This window comes from Neofelis nebulosa, chromosome 10 (assembly GCF_028018385.1).
Source record: "Neofelis nebulosa isolate mNeoNeb1 chromosome 10, mNeoNeb1.pri, whole genome shotgun sequence".
In the NCBI taxonomy this organism is placed as follows: domain Eukaryota; kingdom Metazoa; phylum Chordata; class Mammalia; order Carnivora; family Felidae; genus Neofelis; species Neofelis nebulosa.
The window spans coordinates 75,894,597-75,918,089 of NC_080791.1; the positions used below are offsets into that span (position 1 = coordinate 75,894,597).

A 23,493-nucleotide genomic window follows, 5' to 3' on the forward strand; every position below is an offset into this window, starting at 1 on the left:
GCTATGAAAAAACCCACCAAAACCCTCAAGTCCAACACAATATAAAGAAAGACTGTGAACCACAACTCTGCCGTCCCATTGATTATTGCGTTTGGGGGAATTGTTTTGGGAAGAGAGCTTGGGGTTTTGTTTTTAGGGTGGTGACAATAACGATCCCTTACATTTCTGAAGGCCTTCAGAATTTTCAAAGCGAGATCACGCACATTCTCACTTTGATCCTCACATCAGCCCTGTGATGGAAGCATGCAATTTTCTAAGAAAATCCACTCATGTGTTTCAACTGATCTCCTCTTTTGTTTCAGGCATATTGCAACTCAAGGAGCTACAAGTCTCAAGTGCGAAGAGTCAGAATAATTCAGAAAGACAAACATAATGGTTGAGTTTTTCTGAAGGAACTGTGTGTGTGTGTGTGTGTGTGTGTGTGTGTTTATGTGCATGATAAAGAAATAATAAGCGAATGTGGGAGAGGGGTGGTGGAGAATAAGAATTCCAGTAGCCTATGGGAATAGAATACCCACAGCAGCTGGATTTACTCTTTAAATTTTTCTATTTATACGCTTCTCTTCAGATAAGGCTAAAGACTTTGTAGCCTCAATTTTTAGTAATTTTTAAGTTTGTCATGGTAGTGGTAGGCATGGCTGGATGGTTTCTCTAATAACAGACATCACCAGCCATATAATAGCAACATTTGGGACAAGATGACATGGGGGGTAGGAGCATGGACTCTGAGTCAGACTACCTGAGCTCAAATCCCAGATTCCAAACTTACTGGTTGTACGTAGTGTTGAGTAAGTCACTAAACCGCTCTGCTTCATTTCGTCTTCTGAAAAATGGGTATAATAATAGTACTTACCTTGAAGTGAATTGAATGAGTTAGAATACATAAAGTGCTAGGGACAGTATCTGATACAAAATAAGTACTGTATGTGTGTGTACTATCATTTTCGTCACCATTGATCATCAACATTGTTTCTGAGTCTGTGTCCCCAACCTCTCTTTTCACTAGGTATTGGAGTGCTAGGTGTGTCTTATGAGGTACAAGATTTTATAGTTAGGGATCAGTATTTTCTGAACCTTTTCACATAATAAATTGGTGTGAAAGTATTTTGCAACTCGTTTTGGAATTTCTCACACGGGGATTAGGAGTCCTGGCTCTAGAGACAGACTACATGCACAAAATCTGTCCTCAACTACTTGTAAACTATGTGATCCAGGCAAGTTATTTAATCTAACGGTACTTACCTCCCTGGGTTATTTGAGGCTTAAATGAGATAACATATGCAGAGAGCTTACAAAAAGGGCTCCATATAGTTGTGGAATTACTATTCATCAGCATAAGAGAAGGAGAAAGAGAAATATACTTGCACTCAGAAACTAAACTTCCATTTAAAAAAAAAAAGGAATCAAAGGCTAAAATGTAACAGGGACTTACTGTTTGTGCCAAATCTTATATTAAGCTCTTATAAGTCTTATATTAAGCTTATATATGTACATTATCTCAAATAATTTTATCATTTACAAATGATGATAAAAATAAATATTTGCTGTGCAAAACCTTTAATTTGACGTAATCACAATAATTTATTTTTGTGTTTGTTACCCTTGCCCGAGACATATCTAGAAGAATGTTGCTAAGGCCAAAGTCAAAGAAATTACTGCCTATGTTTTCTGCTAGGAGCTTTATAGTTTAATGTCTCACATATAGGTCTTGAATCCATTCCGAGTTTATTTTTGTGTATGGTGTAAGAAAGTGGTTGGACTGCATTCTTTTTTTTTTTTTAATTTTTTTTTTAACGTTTTTTATTTATTTTTGAGACAGAGAGAGACAGAGCATGAACGGGGGAGGAGCAGAGAGAGAGGGACACACAGAATCAGAAGCAGGCTCCAGGCTCCGAGCCATCAGCCCAGAGCCCGACGCGGGGCTCGAACTCACGGACCGTGAGATCGTGACCTGAGCTGAAGTCGGACGCTTAACCGACTGAGCCACCCAGGCGCCCCTGGACTGCATTCTTAAGAAGATGCTCAGTTATAATCCCTGTCCTTCTTTGAGAGCTAATGCTGACTAAATAGATAAACTGCTAGCCGCAAAAGCAGCTTGATTGTTTGAAGGTATTGATCATCCTTTTGCTCTAAAGCAAATCCTGGGTTGTATGGTATGCCTGTTATAGGTGATGTTGTATATTTACTCTAATAACTAGATATTATGAAAACACTGATGTAGGTTTTATGCTTTATGTTCACAAACCATATAGATAATGCAGACCCTTTTGGCTGAAATTACTACATCTGCACAGCAATGGTAAAAGTGTTCCATCTTGGCAATATTCTCTGTGGTTGTCACTGTCCTCATGTGGCTCTTGAGCACTTGAAATGTGGTTAGTGCAACTCAAGTATTGAACTTTTAATTTTACTTATTTTAATGATGAATTTAAATAGGCAGGGAGCACTATTGTCTGTGGCTCTGTGGCTTCTTCTTTTAAAGTTTCACTACCGAGAGAACCTGGAGCAGGAAAGGGCCTAGAAGAAGCAAGACCCAAAAGCACAGTGATCTAGTGCCCAGATCTTGGCTCTTGAATACCATTCTCTACTAAAAGGGACCACAGAGCTCCTTCGAGAAATGACTGATTCAAGGGCAAGGGCAAGGAAGATATGAGTCCAGAGTATCTTGTTGAATCAGAAAGCAAGGATGTGTTCAAAGAATAATGGAGACACGTTAAAAAGACACAGAGGAGTTTTGATCAGGATGGAAAACGCATACTTCACTCCACTGCTTCCATTGGCTACAACTAAAACCCTGTATAGAATGTGTGAAGCAACCATCAGAGGACTCTGGAAGGGGGATGGTGCAGGGGAACGTGTCAGGAAACCCATTGTTTGAGGGACAACCCAGCAATGGACCTCCTAGACTGCTTCTCTTCCCTCTCCTAGATATCCTGTCTCAGGCCCTAGGGCAGCCTGTACCCTAAAACTACAAGTGGGTGCTGACAGAAAAGGCTTTAAGAAAAGCCCGTGCTTTGTAATGAGATGACTTAGAGAGGGGAGTCCTGTGAGACACAGGTCTTTTGACTCTCCCCCTCCAAATGAGAGCCAGCAGGTCACCCCTCCTCTTCAGTGGCAGCAGCAGCACTGGAAGTGGCCCCTGCAGTGTGAAGCTCCTGGGGTTTTCCCCACCCTTTACCAGGTGAGCTTCATAGGTGTGGTTGGAGGTTTCCACCACAGGGCTGAGCCCTTGTGAGTTTCCAACATATACCAAGCGAGCACCAGCGACAAAGGGGCATTACTGAGATACTCTTTCTGCTGTGGCCAACAATTCAGGATGGTTGTTTCTCCTTGAGTTGGAAAAAACCTAAATCCTTTAGCAATCCTATGGATAGTACAAACAGAGGAAGGAGACAGAATATAGAAGAGAAAATAATATTGGGACCTCAGTATAACCATGCAACAGGGAAGCCTGACCCTCTCTATTGCTCCTAAACACCTGCTGCTGTGTACTCCCGATCTGGCTCTTGTAGACAGCCATCCATTGGGACGTAGCCTGGAGGCAAGAGATCATGCACTCTTTCCTACCTGAGGATATTATTTTGCTTGCTTGCCACCAAGGTGACACCTGGTGATCAGGGTGGGAAATAGAGTGGCAAGATTCTTGCTAGGAGACCCAAACCACAAGACTGGTGTCTCTATTCACGGGTTATAAACAGGATTTCTGGCTTTGGACCTTACTCCACTGCCACTAACAGAATACTCACAGTCTAGCAGCCTACCCTGATTTCAAGGGTTGTTGTTGCCAGAGAGATCACAAGCTTGCAAAATAATGTCTTGAAATCGATCAGCTTCGTTTGCAATCCCTAGATGCCAGAATTGAAACCAGTAGAGAGAACTGCTAAAGCAGTACAGCCCTCAGAACAGGAATTCCCCCAGAATATACCTTCCTGGAGTGGCCACGAGGCAAAAGACAATTGGATTTCTGTCACTTGCAAACTAAAAAGCCTTTACTAATACAAACAGAACTTTGTTTCTCTCTTTTCCTGGCGAGGATGTCTCAAGACGCCTGATGTATATATTCCTCCCAGCTCTTACCAGACCCAAGATCCCCTCTGGGGGTCATCCCTCCAAGTTCATCCTGAGAGTAGAACTGAAAGCAGAGAAGAAAGAGGGACCATATTCCCTTTGAACCCAGCCGACATCTGGATGTTCCAAGCCTGGCCTGGTATGTTTTTCCCACTTTAAGAAAGATCCCAGTTTTGATAGACTTCATCACTACTGATTGCAATTTCCTTATTATCTGTTAAATTGAGAGTTTGAACTATAAGAGTATTCAAGTTTTTTTTTTCCAGATTCCTCTGGGGCATGGGACTCAGGCATCTCATTAACTAAAGTGCACCCTATTTAAGGAGCCACGGCATATGAATGGGTCCCTCTAATTCCCTGGCACAATGCCATGGCTTCAGTAGGTTTCTTAGTTACTATTCTATTGATTACTAATCTGGGGCAAAGCCAACACAGCTAAACCTTTTTCCATATAGGTTCATTTTGCCTTACTGTTCTTGCCTTGGGCTGTTGTAGTCTTTTGATGAAGGTCTTAAATTAACAAGCTCATTTCACATCTAGAACTAAGACAACCCTTCCTGTTCTCCCCATTCCAAATGAGAACAATTTCATCCCTATCACTGCAAGATCCCTCGTCCCCAAAAGCTCAGATACCAATTAGCCTCCATTGGAGATTAATAAACAATACAATAATGACAGATAAAAAGACTAATTCTTTGGCTGGGAGAATCACTTTAATTAATTTAATCCCGGCTGAAAGATCAGCTGTGCTCAGGCCTGCTCACCAGCAGGGTCCATTTATCCCAGTCTGTCCCTTCCTTGAAAGCCAGGGTGAGCCTGGGAGCTGGCACTTAAGCAACAATGAGAAACAGATTGTACTGTCAGGCTTCATTAAAGGTCATCATTAGTATTCCAATTTGAAGACTGTCGCTCTAGCTCAACCTTTTACCAATTCTTCCCTGGCGCATTGTGAAGTTTGGTTCAGCTGTGAAACGTAAAAATTCTCCCTGGGCTCCCCATGTCAGGATGGGTATCATTTGACGCCTGTCGCTTTGCAGCTTAAGGGGAAAATCCCCTGGGAAGTGACGGTCCCAGGACTCTATTTGAAAATCAAGCCATGTGCAGCTGCCTGGGATCCAAACATTTCAAGGGTTGGAACTTTCTAGGAGTCAGCCATAGCAATCAGAAATAGGACGGTCTCATCATCTTCCCTGGGAATCTATTCCAACTGTTCTCTTGCAAAATAGCTGAAAAGGGATTCTTAGTGGAACCCAAGCTGGGGACAAATAGGAATCACCATCAAAGTGGGAAATAGCTCTGGGTCAAAGACTCAATAGAATGACGGGAAACTACCCTGGTCTGCTTTCCAGTGCTCAGAGCACATACTCAGCTGGCTTTGGGAGACCGTTTTCAGCCTGCTCACTTTGCACCGGATATGAAATGATCATTTTCTTTCTCTGCAAACAGCCAATTTTTAACTGCTTTCCCTCTGCTGAAGCAATCTTTATTTTTAGGTGATTTTGTGCACAGGGGTAAAATTTTACGTGCTTTTTACTCCTTTTTTTCTAGTAAGTAGAGCAACAGCCTAGGCTGCCTGTTTTTGGAATTAGGTCACCTCCACTCGGTACTGCTCCATCGCCTTTCTTTTTCTCACTTACTCCTGCCAGGTTGTTTTCAGCTGCTTATTTGGTTGTTATTATTTTGACTTTTTTTTTTAATTTTTTTTTAACATTTATTTATTTTTGAGACAGAGAGAGACAGAGCATGAACGGAGGAGGGTCAGAGAGAGGGTGCACAGAATCTGAAGCAGGCTCCAGGCTCTGAGCTGTCAGCACAAAGCCTGACGCGGGGCTCGAACTCACGGACCGCGAGATCATGACCTGAGCCGAAGTCGGACACTTAACCGAATGAGCCACCCAGGCGCCCCTCTTTTGACTCTTAACCTTCTTGTCTCACATCTTATTTGGTGCTGGGCCACGCTGTTCCTTTTTAAAACTCTCTCTCTTTTTTAATGCTTATTTATTTTAGAGAGAGAGATACAGAGAAGGAGCCAGTGGGTGAGGGGGACAGAGGATCTGAAGTGGTTCCCCACTGACAGCACAGAGCCTGCTGGAACTCAAGAACCATGAGATCATGACCTGAGCCGAAGTTGGATGCTCAACAGACAGCCACCCAGGTGCCCCTAAAACTAGTGTCTCTTTTGCACTGGATTCTAATCTCCAAATCAACATGTCTCTGGAATAATCTCTATCCCTTCCTTCTTTCCCTCCTTTCCACCATCCCTCCCTTCCTTCCTTTACTCTCCCTTCCCTCCTTCCCCTCCTCCTCCCTCCCTCCCTCTCTCTCTCTCCTTTCCCTCTCCTTCACATTCTCTCTGCTTTTCCATTGTTCAGGTTGGTAAACATTGTCTAGGAGAGAAAAAGTTAAAAAAGGAAAATAAGGGGGCGCCTGGGTGGCTCAGTCGGTTAAGCATCCGACTTCGGCTCAGGTCACGATCTCACAGTTCATGAGTTCGAGCCCCGCATCGGGCTCTGTGCTGACAGCTCAGAGCCTGGAGCCTGTTTCAGATTCTGTGTCTCCCTCTCTCTGACCCTCCCCCGTTCATGCTCTGTCTCTCTCTGTCTCAAAAATAAAAAATAAACGTTTAAAAAAAAAAAAAAAGGAAAATAAGTGGACTGTCAACCACACTTGTCAACAAATCCCTGATCTCACAGTGGTATGTTACTGATGACAAGGTCTCACTGGGGACATTTTAACAAAATCAGGGGAGAACTAATTTTTAAATAACTGCACATATAAATGAGCCAAATTAAGCCTAAATCCACCTTGGTGCAGTAGTTTCTGTTTCATGAGTGTCTTCTGAAGCTGGATATTTTGAATGCTACAGCATTAACCGTAAGGATCAAGTCTTAACATTCACAGATCCGTCTGATGAACTCAGCTTCTGACAAAGCTCAGCCCATGTCACTGTTTCCTTGGAGCTTCCTCTGACACCCTCTCTTCAATTAGAAGTAACAGCAGTGGGGGCACCAGGGTGCTTCAGTCAGTTAAGCATCAGACTTCGGCTCAGGTCACGACCTCACAGGTTTGTGGGTTTGAGTCCCGCGTCAGGCTCTGTGCTGGCATCTCGGGTTGGGATTCTGTATCTCCGTCTCTCTCTCTCTCTCTCTCTCTCTCTCTCTGCCCCTGCCCTGCTCATGCTCTACCTGCCTCTCTCTCTCTTTGTCTCTCTCTCTCTCTCTCTCTCAAACAAACAAACAAATAACATTAAAAAACAAAGAAATAACAGCAGCCTTCTCTGTGCCTGTAGCTGTCCCAGTACATGTTGGATGATAATAATTTTAGTATGTCATTCTAGCTGCTTATTTGTGTGTTTGTGAGTAGCCTGTCAGCAGGGAGGAGTTGTGGTTGTTCTCCTTTATTTTATTTTTTTTAATCTTTGTACCCCCAGCACAGGCCTGGGGGGAAATTATAATCACCACATGGCTCTCAGCCCTCAGCCTGCTGGATTGTAAATTCCGTGAGGACACCGAATGCAATATCTTGTTCGCTGCTGTATCCTCGGCAGCTACCATAGTGTCTGGGGAATATAGTAAAAGATCAAATGCTCAAAAAATAGTTTTGGAGTTCCTTCCTCATCAACACAAGGCTCTAGACTTCTGGAAACTGAAGCAAGGATCATATTTTGAACCTCTCAAATCTGCTCCATAATGATGTTGATAATAATGGAAATCCCTAATTATCTGTGGGATACTCTATAGTTCACAGAGCCTGGCTCTCTAACCTGTCCTGTTGGACCTATGGTACCAGTGCCTTTCAGAAATAGTGAGTCAAGAAAAATGTTGATGATCTCTTGGAGATCATCTTGTGTTTTGCTAGACAGATCAATCAGTTAACAAGTACCTGCTGCCTGGGAGATAGCAGGTACATGAATATTCATCAAATGAAAAAATTAGTGAAGTATTTACTGAGCATGGACTGAATATACAGCTCTGTGTTAGGGGTCCTGGGAAATATGTTTTTTAAAAAGTAAAAGACACAGATTTTTGCAAAATAGGCAGAGGCAGCCCTCAGCAACCCTGTTTGTGCCCTGCCCTTCTGCCCAAAATGGCCCTACTGCCTTCATTCACCTGGATATCTGTGCTCTCTGTGGTTATAAGTCCTACTAGTTATAAGGAAAACAGATCCAATAGTCATTCACACTTTAGTGTAAATTAGTGACAAAAACTCCCACCATAGGTTGAATTCTGCTTCTCAAGCATCCAGAGTAGGGCCAAGCACTGAGTAGACAATGTATAAATTTGTAGAATTTGATTGAAACAGGAGTGGAGGAAGAGGACCCCAAAGGAGGGTGTCATCAATGGAAGGATTTACAATATATACTAAGGTGGCAGGGTCTGCTTGCATTCTGTTAGGCCCTAAACAGTAACGCTTTCTTTGCCTAATCCACGCAAGACCCCATGCATTCCGCAGGACCATAAGAGATCAAATAAATGCCCTCTGTTACAAATCATTGAGTTTGGGGAATGGTTTATTATGCAGCTTTATTGCAGCAATAGATGACACAGTGTTGCACAGGTACCTGGAGGGGCTTGTCGGGCAGGGGCAGGGAGGATGTGGATGAAGTAGGAGAAGCTACACAGGTGGCTCAGGGCTGCACCCAGCTTTAATCACAGCAGCCGTACTTTTATCTACTTTACATACCAGGCTTTGAAGAAGGGTGTCCAAAGCAAAAGCATTCTCAAACCAACGTGCTATTTGATCTAACAATTTTTACAGATTGGAGCTGTTAGGATTCTATGAAAACTCCTGAGTTCTGAATTTTAGTCTCACTGGAAGTAAGTGTGAATCCCAGAAATAAATACCGCAGGGAAGGGGAAAACAGCCCTACCCATTGGACCTTTCCCGAGCCATTCCTCAGACACCCTGCATGTCACACAAATGAGACAAATGAGAATTTGGAACTTCGTTAGGTCCCTTCTTGGTACTCATCAGTGGTGCTGTCTGGCTGCCCATATCATGCTACCTTTCAGTCCCCGGGTGGTGGGGTAGGTGGCTTTTTCAGATGGCAAGCTCAGTTGTCTTTGGAAAATGCTTTAGTGTAGAAGCCCCTGTACTGGGCAATTGCCACTATTTGGCTGCCCAGCAATTAGTCCCACTACGTTTTAAAAATGCCTTTTATTGAGATAGAATTCATACACAAAAACTGCACGTATTTAACATATACAATTTGATGAGTTTAGACATATGCGTACACCCATGGAAGTAACACCACAATGAAGGTAATAAACGTAACCTTCACCTTCAAAAGGTCTTTTGTGTCCCCCTTTTTTCTTTTGTGTCCATCCTGGTAAGAATGCTTAATGCGAGATGCACCCATTTAATAAATCTTCAAGCGCACAATACCAGGCTAACTATAGGCACGATGTCGTACAGCAGAACTTTAGAACTTATTCATCTTGTATAGCTCCTGGCAACCACCATTCTACTCTGCTTTTATTTATTTATTTATTTAAAAAAAAATTTTTTTTTTTTTAACGTTTATTTATTTTTGAGACAGAGAGAGACATAGCATGAACGGGGGAGGGGCAGAGAGAGAGGGAGACACAGAATCGGAAGCAAGCTCCAGGCTCTGAGCCATCAGCCCAGAGCCCGACGCGGGGCTCGAACTCACGGACCGCGAGATCGTGACCTGAGCTGAAGTCGGACGCTTAACCGACTGAGCCACCCAGGCGCCCCACTACTCTGCTTTTAACTGTTCATGTAAGTGGAATCCTAGGTATTTGTCTTTCTGAGATTGGCTTATTTCACCTCCAATGATGTCTTCCAGGTTAATCCATATTATTGCAAGTGGTAGGATTTCCTTCTTTTTTAAGGCAGAAGAGTATTTCATTGTGTGTATATGCCACATTTTTTTTATCCATTCATTTGCTGATTGCAATTCTTTTGTATATATACCCCGAAGTAGAATTGCTAGATAATATGGTAATTTAATTTTTAATTATTTGAGGAATCTCTATACTGTTTTCCTTAGGAGCTGCACCATTTTGCATTCCCACCAACATTGTACAAGGTTCCAATTTCTTCACATCCTCGCCCATGCTTATCTTTTTTTTTTTTAATAATAGCTCTCCTAAATGGCGCCAGGTGATACGTCATTGTGGTTTTGATTTGCATTTGCCTGATGTTAGTGATGTTGAGCACATATTCATGCATCAGTGGCCATTTCATATATTGTCTTTGGAGAAATGTCTATCCAAGTCCTTTACCCATGTATTAATCAGGTTACTTGGGGGTTTTTTGCTATTGAATTGTAGGTAGTCCCACTTCTTATTTCCTTTCTGGATACTTCTCTTTTTTGTGTAGTCTTGGTAGGAGGTAGTAGCTAGTTCCCTACCCCAGAAGTCCAAAGTGCTAGATTTCACAAACTTTGGCTTGACTGTTGGTGTGGCCGATCCCGGTGCTTAACCTTCCAGGTATCTCATGCTTTCTTCATTGTCTCCAAGCCTGGTCCCTCAGCCTCCCGTCAATTCTGTGAGTACCTAGTGTCTACTTAATGGACTTCTTTTTTCCCTAATATGGCCAGAGTCTGTTTTCATTGTTGCAATAAAAAAGTTTCAATGATATTCTCTGTAAGTTCACTTTCCCTCTGCCTCTTCCTCTATAGATTCCCATGTGAAGAAAGTGGTGTATGTATTAAATGTTCGAAGGGACAGATACAGGCAAGAGACCTGAGCTCTTGTTTATAGAGTATCATGTATAAACATGAGTCTCAGACCTCTTTCTCTCTGAGTACCTTTGGAATAAGAATAAATGGACTTGTGCTTTACCAAGTAGTTAGCTTAGAGCCTTATAGTCATTAAAGGTTGTGACAGGAAAATCTGGAATAGACTATGTTCTTCCAACCTTGCTCTTTCAGGGCTATCCAATGGTTCCCAGTCTTTAGTATGCTTAAGAGTTACCTGAAATATTATTAAGACATAAACTTCATGGATACTCCCTCCCCACCCTACATCCCCAGATTCTACCTCAATAGGAGATTTTGATGAGGGTGACCTCGGGATCATACTCTGAAAAACGTGGAAAGCCCGTCTGAAGATGAAACCATTACAGAAAGAAGGAGAAATCAGAGAAATTCAGAAAGAAAGGTAGAGCCCTAATCAAGCTGTGCCTAAAGCTCAATCCATCTATGGAGTTAAAATAATACATTCCTTGTATTATTTAAGCCAACACTAAAATTGGTTTTCTGTTACTTACAACTGAAAGCATCCTAACTGATATGAAAACAGTTTCATCTCATACATATGATTGGTTAATCACAACCACCCATGAAGACAGTTTTAGTTTTAGTCCTATTATCAGATGATGAAAACAGCTTTTTTAAAAAGCTGGAATCATTGCTTACATCAAGCATAATTTGGAGCTAGATCCATGGAGATAGGTCTTCTTGAGGCTTAGGGACCCTCTATTAAGAAAAATAGGATTTTTGCCCCTACTCATACTCATTTTGTGTTCCATTATCTTACTGAAGTCTTTTCTAAAAACTGGGCCCACTCTGATATTCATTATGTGGCTACCAATTGGAAACAGGTTCAGTGTCACATATAATTTAGTTGTTCTTATATAGTTTTATGTTTCAATGTTTTTCTTTTTTTTTTTCTCCAACTCGACTGTGAGTTTCTCAAAGACCACATCTTGAATCCCTCATATTCCCTAGAAGATGCTCAACCTAGAAGATTGCTAGTTATTGGTTAACTGAATTAAAAGGACAGGTAAACCCAGGGGTAGAATAAACTGGTTTATTCAAATGTGTAACTGAGTTCCAGTAGTTTCTGACACATAGTTTGTCCTCAGTAAATGTTTGCTGAATGAATGAATGAGTATCAATTGAGCTTTTCTTTTATAATGAGACTCTACATCCATGACATTGGAGAGTGGGCCTTTGAGCGAAATGCTGAAAAACTAACAGCAGGTTAATAGAAGGTCCCACTTTGTCTTCAAAGAATAACGCTTTGAGGCTGACAGCAATTTGAAGGTTCTACGGGATGCTTTTACATCAGTGCTAGTAGCACTAGCCATGAGATGTTTATAATCCAACTTTCATATAATTTAAGACCAATATTTCTTCTTTGTTTTACAGTGCAGAGCAAGAACTGCATGACACTCAAGGAAAATTCCAGCATACTCAGACCACAGATTAGGATCCATATGGCAAAAAAGATTTAAAAATTAAGGCATCCAAGCACTCCCGAGGACCAAAGAGAGGGATTTTAGATTGTATAATTTGTGCCTACCCCATTTTAGTAATATTAATAATTACAAAATCTTATATGTTGCCTAAGTCATAAAAGTTCAAAAATCTGCCCAGAGGTTGGCATTTCAACATGACGTGTTCGACCCAAAAGCAATTATTTTAGACTAGAATACCTGATTCCATTTCCGGCTCTAACACTTACATGGTATGGACAGACCTTAGGCAGTTCACAAACCTGAGGCTTCTTTCCTCTTCTGTAAAAGGGAGATGACACTAAGACCCACTCTACCAAGTCATTGTGAGGGTCCAGTCATAGAATATAGAATGAGAAAGTACTTTATTAAATATATCATTTAGGATGATTTGTGTGGCAAGGACAGAAAATCAATTTCAAAGTAGCTTAAATACAGAGAGAAGGTATTGGCTTTCATAACTGAAAAACCCTGAGATGGATTGGGCTCCACCTCTTTTCTCTATGCTTCTCTGCTCTGCTCTTCGGAGTATTTATCACTGGGTTGGCTTCATTCTTAGTTTTACAATGGCTTCCAGCAGTATGCTGGGCTATGGACTTTCTCATTCACATCCTGGGAGGAAAAGATGCTTCCTGTATCCTTCAAACAAAACTTTTAGGTTTTCTTGGGATCGGACTAATCCTGAATAATGACAGAGGTCAGGATTATTCAGATTGCCCCGGAGCTATCAGGGCCAACCCTAAGACCAAAAGATGAGGTCAATACTACCAAAAGTACATAGATGCTAGAAAATGAGTAATGTTTTCCCAAAGGAAAGCTAGGAAATGGGGAGGGGGGGGAGGGGAGAAAATAAATGCTGAGTGGGTACAAATCCTCACTCCACTGTATAAATGGCACAGCTTTATATTTTGATTGATATTAGTGTCATACTCAACTTAGTATACATCTGTGTATTTAATCTATATTCCAGTTTGGCTTCAAGATATTTAAGTGGTTTAACTCATGCTATTTCCTTCCTTACTTTTGTTGCCACTTCTCAAATTACTGGGAGTGTTCCCATAATGAGAGTCATATACACATTTGATTTGTAGCATATGGAAGAGCGTAGAAAACTGGAAAGCACAATGCAAATGGCAGATATTTTCCCTGCTACTTTGCTTGTCAATATGGGCCTTTGACTTTGGAGATGCTGACTAGCATGTTAGGGCTGTGTGATTCTCTGGATGGTCAAATTCCTTGGAAGCTACATTTATTCATAAAGGATATGCTTTATAGGTTCCAAGAAGAAATCCCTCAACCCAGACCTTATTAGACAATCTAGCCTCAGGCTTTTCTTAAACAGGTGGCTCACTGGCTTTTCGTATAATAGTAGTAGTCATTTTGGTAACAGCTTAATTTGTGTAATTCTGACAGTTCATAGACTGCTTAAAAAGAGTCTAAGAGCAGTGGATGGATGTGGAACTTTTATAAAATTTAAGCCTAAGTGTCAGATCCCTGAGTGAGTGGTATGTCTAGTGTAGCTTGAGAACAATCATAACCAAAATTCCGAGTAGTATAATTATTTAAGATATAAACCCTAAATCTTTACTTATTTATAAACTTCCTAAATGTCTACAGTTTTATAATTACTGTGTGTTGTCGCATACCTTTAGCCCATTTGATTCCCACAACCTCCTTTGAGATAGGTAAGGATTATTAGCTTTACTTTACAGATGAGGAAACTGAACTCCAGAAAGGATAAAGGATTTGCTGAAGATCAAATAGAAAGTGTCAGTGCACCTGAGTGACTCAGTTGGTTAAGCGTCTGACTTAGGCTTAGGTCATGATCTCACAATTCATGAGTTCAAGCCCTGCGTCGGGCTCTGTGCTGACAGCTCAGAGCCTGGAGCCTGCTTCAGATTCTGTGTCTCCCTCTCCCTGTGCCCCTCCCCTGCTCAAGCTCTGTTTCTCTCTCTCTCAAAAATAAATAAACATTAATAAGATACAATAAAATTAAAATAAAATAAAATAAAATAAAATAAAAAGTGTCAAGTCCAGATCTTTTGATTCCAAGTTCAGTGTGCTTTCCACATGCATACTGGATTCACTCTGGACTCCAGGGAAGGACTTAAACATTTGTGTTAGTAAGCACATAGAATCAATTAGTAAGATAGGAATAGAATCTTGGGGAGTTTTACAAAGTCAGAAGACTCTCCACCTTAATCCAAAAGAGGCTGCAGGAAGAACTAAATGGCTTAAAAATTCCTCCAACTCTTAAATTCTGGAATTCTGGAATCCATAGTTCAAGGGTACATCTTCATTCCAAGAGCTTTGATTACATTGTCAGGAATGACTTACCCATATTAAAGCATCTGTTTCTGGCAGTTAGCATGTTTTGCTAACAATTAGGTTCACTTTTGAACCATGACGGCAGAATGAACTAATGTTCTCTGGCAGTCCATCTTATCCCAGGGAAAGAGTAATACCAACCAAATGAATCCATGTTGGCCCTGTCGGAAGTATGTGATCTCCTCCATGCAGTTCTAAGGGAAAAGGCTATCCGGCTTTAAATTGAAGAATTTGGTTGACAGATCAAGTCATTAATGTGGACACTAATCATAGTTACCCAAGTTTATAAGCATCACTCTCTTAGAATCAGACTAGGTTTGACTTAAGTCACTAGTTTTCCTACAAAGAACATATTTTTGCTTTGTGTTGTATAGTCCTATCTACATAGTCCTTGCAATTCAGATAGTTGCAGTGTGCATTTCATTACAAAAGCACAATACATTTAAGATATTGCTTTTGATATCCATTTTTGTACACTATTGGAAAACTGAATGATGATTTTGTAATAAGGAGAGCTAATTAAAGCTGATGCTTTTAAGTTACAGGGGAGGGTGGTGAATCATCTCCAATCTAACATAGATGTGGGGAGATTGTGTTTTGTTATATTAGCAAAGCAAGAACATTGCCCAAATTATGTCATCTTCAAATAAATGCTTGAGTTTTGGGTGTTTTTTTTTTCAACGTTTTTTTTTTTTTTTTTTTTTTTTTTTTTTATTTATTTTTGGGACAGAGAGAGAGACAGAGCATGAACGGGGGAGGGGCAGAGAGAGAGGGAGACACAGAACCGGAAGCAGGCTCCAGGCTCCGAGCCATCAGCCCAGAGCCTGACGCGGGGCTCGAACTCACGGATCGTGAGATCGTGACCTGGCTGAAGTCGGACGCTTAACCGACTGCGCCACCCAGGCGCCCCTTGAGTTTTGGGTGTTTTATCTTCATAAGCATGTAAAATTATTTTAACACAACAAGCACATGTTTATCTTAAAACTTAGTTACTATGTTTGCATTTCATTTCATTCATTTACATGTAGTTGCTTTTGTACCAAAAAGGATATAAGGCAGGATGCTACATTTTAATTAAAAAGTAAGATTTTTTTAAATGCTTATAGGGAGAGTATTTCAGATCATCATCAACAACAACAACAAAACCCCAAAATACTAGCAGCTAACTTTGCACTCTTCCTTTTGTTTATGTACAAATTTGAAAATAAACTTAAGCCTTTCCACTTTTTAATTCCGAAATGAATTCTTGATTCAGCCTGAATTTGTCCAGGCCAGTAATGATAGTAGAAATCTCTCTGAACCTGCAGAATATTTACTGCTATTAAATATTAGACTCTCATGCAATAATCGCCAGGGGACAAGGGAGCTTCAGTGACTCCTGGTCATTGATGCTCCTTTCTTAAAACTCTCACCAACCAACATTTTTTTGCTGAGTGATTTATCCATAGCTCAGTAATTTATTGTGATTGACATCATGGCAGGATGGCTGTTGCATGCCCAGGTGAATTCTTTTTACCAACGAAGGCTTGGAAAAATAAGCACTAACATTATCGTTACTACTGTTATTAAATCAGATATTGGGATTTGACAAGAAAAATGGGATTATGAATTCTTGGCTTGCTTGGCTCCACTCAGAAACCTTTCTTTGTTGTTGTTGGTGGTGGTGGTGTTTTTAAGATTTTATTTTTAAGTAATCTCAACACGCACCATGGGGTTCAAACTTACAACCCTGAAATTAAGAGTCGCATGTTCTACCGACTGAGCCAACCAGGTGCCCCTCATAAACCTCTCTATAACAACATTTTATTTTTTTTTTATTTAAAAAAATTTTTTTTTCAACGTTTATTTATTTTTGGGACAGAGAGAGACAGAGCATGAACGGGGGAGGGGCAGAGAGAGAGGGAGACACAGAATCGGAAACAGGCTCCAGGCTCCGAGCCATCAGCCCAGAGCCCGACGCGGGGCTCGAACTCACGGACCGTGAGATCGTGACCTGGCTGAAGTCGGACGCTTAACCGACTGCGCCACCCAGGCGCCCCTATAACAACATTTTAATATATAATAGGACCTTTTCATCGGCTGTGTCTCTGCAAGAACTCTAATTTCTATATTCAAATGAGTTATACTGATCTCCATAGTCCTTACATGGTTTTTTCGGCCTGAAAACGAATGTGGCAGGCCTAACATAATTACACTTTTCACCCAGGATGAGGATGAAAATGAATTGTCTGCTGTTGTAATCAGATTGTGTATTACTTGTCTTGTTCAGAAATGGTAAGTGTTGTGAAAATAAAATTTGGCGATAATAATCAGTCATGCTGCTGCTATATTGTCCCAAGCGCTTCTCATGCATTTATTTAATCCTCCCAAGAATCCTGTGTCCCAAGGCATCCATTTTACAGAAAGTGTGTACCCTTTTATCAACTTACCCTACTTCCCCCACTTCCGAGCCCCTGACAAACACCATCCCACTCTCTATTTCTAGGAGTTGGACTTTTTTCTTTCCTGATGGCCTGTTGGTCTAGAAGTCTTTGCAGTCAGCTCTGAGATATTTAGCACTGCACTGCCCTCTTGTGTTTTTGTCTGCATTTACAACATCAAGACAAGTAAATACCTCTCCCTGCCTCCCTCCCACCCAATCTTTCCTTTTGCACTTCAACAGTTGAGTTTGCCCTCTAGTTTTAAATTTAAATTGAGGTTTTAGAAGGCTCTTAGCAGATAATGGTGTCTTTGTCCACACTGGAATCCTGAATGCTTCCTCCCCTGCACTCAAGATTTTCTCCCCTTCATTGCTCTCTCTTAACAGTAAATTGCATAAAAGTGGTAAAAAGACCCAAAAATAGCCAGTTTCTCAGAGCTCAAATGTTTGAAAGGGAAACTGCAATATTGATTGAGCTAAGAAGTTGACTATGTTCTGACAATTCATTTTTAGAATTACTCAATTATGAATTCCCGGTTATAAATAATTAATCAATGCTAAACAGATCTCCTGAGAGGAAACACATTTAACAAATGACCAAACTGATGAAAAACCCAACTCAAAGGAGTACTTAAAATGACCTAATAGGAAAAAAAAAGAAACAGAAATTCGTCAAAATGACAAAAATGCTAAAAGATGTTAAAAAAAAAAACCCCAAAAAACAAAAAACCTCTCTCCCCAAAGTAAACCAAACAACCAATTTTTGTAAAACCAATAAGTGAGAAAAATAAGTCTTCTCACCGAACTATTATTTTGGCCAAATTGTCCTATGACTCAATTCATTTCAACCTAATTGCTTTCTTCCAAATCAGATTTGTCTAAATTACTTCCAATTTGCATTTGGCCAAATCCTATGCTACCTTCACAAGTCAATCACTATAAGGAATTCAGTCATCAAAAGGAGATTTTTTTTTTTAAACTTCTTTTACCCAGCAATGGTATATATTAAATTTATGTCTTCCTGGGGCACCTGGGTGGCTCAGTCGGTTGGGTGGCCGACTTCGGCTCAGGTCATGATCTCGCAGTCAGTGAGTTCAAGCCCCGCGTCGGGCTCTGTGCTGACGGCTCAGAGCCTGGAGCCTGTTTCAGAGTCTGTGTCTCCCTCTCTCTGACCCTCCCCCGTTCATGCTCTGTCTCTCTCTGTCCCAAAAAATAAATAAATGTTAAAAAAAAATTTTAAAAAAATTTATGTCTTCCTTTATATGTCTTGCTTGGTTTTTCAGCCTTTCATAACCATACAGTTTGATCCTCACAAAAAGATGAGAGATCATTCCTATTTTACACCTGAGGAAACTGAGGCTCAGTGAAGCTAAAGGATCAGCCTTAGCAAGGCTAGGATGAGACCCCAGATCTTTTAGGCTCTATACTGGGGCCAATGGAACCTAGAACAGAGTTTAGGAACACTCACATTCAGTTCCAATGTACTAACCAGGCACTCGCAGGATCCTGCTGTGGAATCTGCAGGAAAGGATTTCCTTTTAAGGATAGAGTTGAAATATCTATGAGTCATTGTGTGTGTGTGTGTGTGTGTGTGTGTGTGTGTGTGTGTGTGTTCGTGCATGCGTGTTTAGCTCCTACAACGTGACAATATAGAAGAAATAAACAAAAAGGGATTTTTGACGAATGTTGTCAAATGTGTAATGTTCTCAAATAATCTAGTCTCCAAGTTGCCCAATGTGGTCAAGGAAAGCTAACCCACATTTGTTCATTCATTCATTCAGAAAACATTTATTTAGTACCTATATTGTGTCAGGCATCATCCTAGATGTTGGGGATACAACAGTGAGCAACACAAAGTCCTGCCTTCATAGACTGTTCATTCTAGTAAGGCAGTTACTAAATAGGAGAGCATAGTAGGTAGAGGGATAAACCTGGGGGCTCTGAAAGTGACCTTGACCCATACTCAGGGAAAGGAAAAGTCAGTAAAGGTTCTAGTGATGTGGAAATGTGCCTGTTATATGCAGCCTCAAGTGACCGAAGTCATGCTTTCTAAACATGTTGCACCAGTGCATATTTTTTGTCATTTCTGGGAATATCAATTTTGTAATAAGAGTAGGACTCGAAATGGATTCAGATTTTGATTCTTGCATTTATTAGTTACATGACCTTAGGTGGGCTACTCTCCTAAGTAATGGTTTTTACTCTCAGTTTCATCTGTAAAATGAGAATAATATCTCTCTACCTCATAGAGCTCTGATGAGAATTAAAAGATATGGAGAGCGCTTTGCACAGAAACTGACACAAGTTTAAAAATTAATAAATGTAGGGGGGCCTGGGTGGCTCAGTCGGTTAAGTGTCCAACTTCAATTCAGGTCATGTTCTCGCGGTCTGTGAGTTCGAGCCCCGCCTTGGGCTCTGTGCTGACAGCTCAGAGCCTGGAGCCTGCTTTGGATTCTCTGTCTTCTTCTCCCTCTGCCCTTCCCCTGATCATGCTCTGTCTCTTTTTCTCTCAAAAGTAAATAAACACTTAAAAATTAAAAATTAATAGATATAGCTACCGTATCAGTCAGGATTCTTTCAGTTGATCCACTTACTTGATTGAAACAAAAGGGAATTTATTTGCTTGCATGATTATATCAAAAAATGCCTTAGGACCTAATCTCTCCATCTGTGATTTCAGCTGGACTCCCAAGGATGGGTAATATCTGAATGTGAATAAATAGACACCGAGCTCTTAAACATGACACAGTTCCAAGCACAACACCCAATGAGGTAGGTACTGTAACCACCCCAGTTCACAAGTGACGAAAGGAGGGCCCAGAGAGGTTAATAGCTGGAAAGTGGCAGAACTAGGAATTGAACCCAGCTGTCTTACTGCAAGGCCTTTGTGCTTATCCCTTCCATACACTTCCTGTGAAGACATTTAATGATGAATAGATGAAGGGGATAAGGAGGGTTCCAAATAGCATTATGAAAATTTTGACTTGTGAATTACTAATGGGTTCAGTGGAAGATCATGTGTTCACTTATTGCGGTACTGACAGCATCCAACCAGCAGGCACACAGAAAGCAGCTAATAGACGTTTGACAAATGAATTAACTCATCACCTGCAATCTCCTTTACTTCTGCATTCTCCAACACCGCTTACTTATTTTAGCTTTTTCATTTGTGAGCTACACACCTCGCCCAAAAGTATTAGCCAGTGAACTTAGGCACACAGTCATTTCATTTTTTTAAAAAAATCAAAAGAACTAATAATAAGCATCCTTATACATACATAAAGATCAGAGAGGATTTTCTAACACTGAGGGTTGTGGGGGGGGGGGGTGGTCTCTGAACAAAAGTTTCTGCCTTCTGTGGCGCCCCCTGGTGCTTTGTGGTAGAAACTAATTGAGGCCGCCGATGCCGGCTGGAGCTGAGGAGGTATGAAACTGAACGTGGGTTTGTCTTCTGCATCGTACACACACAGCTTTACAGATCACACTTTTGTTTTCTTTCTCAGCACGCTACTCTACCAGTGCCTGTGCCAGTAATTGTAAAATATTATGTGACCTGGGTTTCGCCAGTCCCACTAGGCTGTGATGGACCTTATCAACTTGACTTTGCTTCAGCTCCTCTTCCTAGAGACTCACACAGCCTATAAAAGGCATTTATAGGAAGTGTGTGTCATGTGTGTTGTCTGGCAAGACTGTTCTCATTGGCCTCTCTCTTTCTGTCCCTTTTCCTCAGGCCAACAATCTGAATTCCTTGAGAGGTTAAAGCTGAGGGAAGTTCTCTTTGGAAGAAGACGCACCTGCTCTCCATTCATTTTCCCTTTACTTAAAGGGGTGCTCAGAGCAGCACTGCTTGTCCCTCGGTGAAGGCACTGAAGAACAGAGCATGTTGTGTTGCTGCTAACAAAATGGGCCTTGTACCTCTTCAAGTCCTCCTGCGCACCGAAGGACCCTTACATGCGAGTGCTGGAAATGAACAGAGGTTCAGAAGTTAATGCAAGTAACAGGTCCCATGTTGCCTTGAATCAGGTGTCCTGCTTCAGCAGCAGGAAAATAGGCTCAGACCCTTAAAATTCTTAGACTTAAGCTGGAACCTTCCATGTAACTGAATTATTAGTGATAAGTATATTAAAATTATGAGTAATAATGGCTGACTTCCAATTGGTGCTTAGTAAATTCTAAATACATCGCTAAGTACTCTACATATAATCTCTCTCTTCATTTTCACAAGTCCCCTATGAAGTAATGTTACACTTTACAGATAGGGAAAATGAGGTTTAGAGAGGTTACATGCGTGAGAGACACTATAACTGAGAGAATCCGTTTGATGTAGTTGTTCAAGCCAGAAGACTGCCCTTCCAATACTGGTGCTCCCTGCCACTTTTTAGCTGGGTGACTTTTGGTGAGCTGCTTAACCTCTCTGTGCCTCAGTTTCCTTATCTGTAAAAACAAAAATTCCTACTTCATAAAGATGTTGTGGGTATTGAATGAATCAATACATATAAAGTGATTAATGGTACTTGACATATAATTAGCATACACCTTTTTAAAAGGAGAGGTTAAGCTCAGGATGCTTCAGGTCACTTATATCGTCTCCTTAAAGACTGTGTTTGTTCTCCTTATGGATATTATTAGGAAATGGATCCTAATAACATGTCCTGCCAGGGTAAATTTCTCCTTTGTGCAGCAGATTCATCTGAGGAGCTTTAAAAACTGTAGATCTTGGGGCGACTGGGTGGCTCAGTCGGTTAAGCATCTGACTTTGGCTCAGGTCATGATCTCCCGGTTTGTGAGTTTGAGCCCTGCATTGGGCTCTGTGCCAACAGTTCAGAGCCTGGAGCCTGCTTTGGATTCTGTGTCTCCCTCTCTCTCTGCCCCTCCCCTGCTCATGCTCTGTCTCTATCTCTCTCACAAAAATAAGCATTACAAAAAAACAACTATAGATCTTGATTCAGTAGGTGTAGGGCAAGGCCCAGACATATTCGTTTTTCTGAAGCTTCAAGAGATGTTTCCATATAGTCAGAATTGCAAGTCATGGTCATAGTACTTAGATTCTTTTTTTTTTTAACAAAGTTTACAAAGTTCTTCCTTGTAATAAGATGTTTATTCAGTGCTTGCTACATGCTACGTACTAAGTGCTTTATTTATTTATTTTTAGTGTTTATTTGAGGGAGAGAGAATGAGAATAAGAAGGGGAGGGGCAGAGAGACGGTGACAGAGGATCTGGAGCTGGCTCTGCGCTGATGTGAGGCTCAAACTCATGAACCATGAGACTATGACTTGAGCCACAAAGTCCCGACACTCAACCGACCGGGCCACCCAGATGCTCCACTAAGTGCTTTATTTGGATCGTCTCACTTAACCCCACAACAAAACCTCCACGATAGGTCATTATTATCATTCATGCTTTACAGATGGAAAAACCAAGGAATACAAAGTCTAAGGAACTTGCTGAAAGTCCCTCAGCTAGCTGGTGGCAGAGCCGGGATTTTAAACCAGGTGCGCTGATGCCATGGCATATACACTTAACTACTAGCCTGTACTGCCCTCCCATGTCCTAACTTGAAATTTGCCATGAAGCTGCCCAATAAACTGGTTTTGCCATTACCCACCCTGTCCCATTTATAGATGAGTAAACTACAACCAAAGACTTGACCAAATGTATACAGCTAGTCAGTGTATATAAGCTGGGTGTCAGTGTATATACCAAGGATGATAGTTATTTTATAAACTTTTTCATATGCATTACTTCCTCCTCTTTCCTGCAGTGATTTTCCGGTTCACACCTTCATGCCATAGATTATTCCGGCAAGGGCTTCAACCACAAGCCTTCTTCTGTCTTTATTCCTTTTCTGCAACTACTTCCGGCTTCATCTTCATCCACTAAATGTAGAGCTCATCAAGCAACTCTTTTTTAAGAAATTTTAAAATTTCCCCATTTTTACATGCTGTATGAAATGTATCAGCAGTAATAAGTACTAAAAAATGTACTAATAGTAATTAAAGTAATATGCCACTACCTTAAATTGAAGAAACCATTGAATATACAATGAAAAGAGATCAAGTTAGTCAATTTAAAAATTAAATAGTAATTACACATGTTAATTTATCTTATGAGGTCTTCCGGTAAGAGTCTGGACCCCACCTGCCTCGCCAGTGTCATCTCCCCCCCCGCCGCCCCTGCCCTATGCTTTTGTCCTTCTATTTCAGCCGAATTGCTTTTTTGGCCCCTCAAAACCAGCCACACTTCCACCTACCTTCCCTCAACATAGACCACTGAGAGGACACACCCCAAAATGCTAGGGAATTTGAATAATACAACAAATATGGGGCAATCAGCCAATTTAAGAGGCGCTATGCTTTCATGGAAAAGATCCTAGAATTGCCGTAGATATTTTGTCATTGACTTGGATATCTAGGTTCTTCTCCTGATTAACTCTGATCTTAGATAAAATATTTAACAGATATGTGACTCAGTT

The 23,493-nt window shown here is 41.0% G+C and overlaps 1 long non-coding RNA gene across 2 annotated transcripts in view; it reads left to right on the forward strand.

The window, feature by feature from the left end:
• The window catches only part of LOC131487599 (uncharacterized), a 40,116-nt gene extending 19,050 nt beyond the window's left edge, over positions 1 to 21,066 (forward strand). The window contains exons 2-5 of one of the 2 annotated variants that reach the window (XR_009249845.1): positions 2,929 to 3,181; positions 4,045 to 4,207; positions 19,701 to 19,792; positions 20,751 to 21,066. This is a non-coding gene — a long non-coding RNA (uncharacterized LOC131487599). Of the gene's footprint in view, positions 1 to 2,928; positions 3,182 to 3,202; positions 4,208 to 19,700; positions 19,793 to 20,750 lie in introns of those variants that run through there. The other variant, XR_009249844.1, reaches the window with a different exon arrangement.
• Positions 21,067 to 23,493: the final 2,427 nt, after the last annotated feature.